We start from the raw sequence: 1248 nt of genomic DNA on the forward strand, positions 1-1248 counted from the left end.
TTTTATCACCTTAGAAAAATCTATTAATGTAATGTAATTCAATAAGGGAAGAATATCATTTCAATTTATTTTCCAAATATATTTGCCCTGCCTTAACACACAAATCTAACATATCCTCTTGCATACTAAAATTACAAGGAACCTTTCTTAACATAATAAAGAAAACCAGAAATTCCTCCATCAGTTCCACTGGTTCTGACTCATACACAACCTTCTGAAACAGTGGAATGGTGACTACAGTAGCTCTTTTTGATACAATGACGGTGTTCTTTTCATCTTCTTTTGAGACTTCCTGCATCATTTAATATTTTGCTCATAAAGTCTTTCAACTTTGCAACTCCACACTTGAATTTCTTTTGAGTCTTTTAGTTTACGATATGCTGAGTCTGTTCCTCCATTTGGGGTCTCTGACCTTCCATTATAATAGTTCACTGTCTTCTCAAGTTGCCCTGTACAGTTTTCTGCTCCGTTCTTTGACTTCATCATTTCTGCCGTTTGCGGTAGATATTCTAAGATTAAGAGCAAATTTCAGAATCTCTTCTGACACTGATCTTTCCTTTCTTTTATGTCATTTTAACGACATTTTGTCTTATTCATGAAAGACATTCGTGATGTCCCCCCAAGGCTCGTTGGGTCTTCCATCGCTAGTGCTCAACACAGCAAACCTGTTCTTCAGATGTTCTAGAAATTCTGGGACAGACTCAAGGTTGGAATCGGCTCTCATGGACTTGTTTGAATTTTTTAAAGAAAAGAGATGAAGCTTTTTAGAGTGAGGGTTAGAAAAACAAAACAAATAACAAGGACCCAACAAAAAGATGAAGCTTTTAACTGAACTTAACTATGAGCAATTGAAGGGCTATCTTACACAGCCTCTGGCCTGGATTTATCTGCTGATACTGAAGTTCTCCATTGGCTCTTCACGGAGATGTAGTCAACTTGATTTCTGTGTATGCCTTCTGGAGAAGTCCATGTGTATATTTGCTGTTTGTGTTGTTGAAAAAAGCTATTGTTTATAAACAAGAATTTCTTATAAAATGGTATTTACTATGGCCTTGCAAAATTCTGTCGTGATCTCCATCTTCATTTTCTATTACCAAGGCCATCTTTTCCAACGACCGAACTAGTGTCCCTTCCTCTTTGTTCACAACTTGTGCATTCCAATTGTCAATAATCATCAAGGAATCTTGATTGCATATTTGATTAAATCCAACTGAAAACATTGGTAGAATATTTCAACTTCTTCATCAC

The sequence above is a fragment of the Echinops telfairi genome, unplaced genomic scaffold (genome assembly GCF_000313985.2).
Source record: "Echinops telfairi isolate 266 unplaced genomic scaffold, ASM31398v2 ScPeMD7_14;HRSCAF=57, whole genome shotgun sequence".
In the NCBI taxonomy this organism is placed as follows: Eukaryota; Metazoa; Chordata; class Mammalia; order Afrosoricida; family Tenrecidae; genus Echinops; species Echinops telfairi.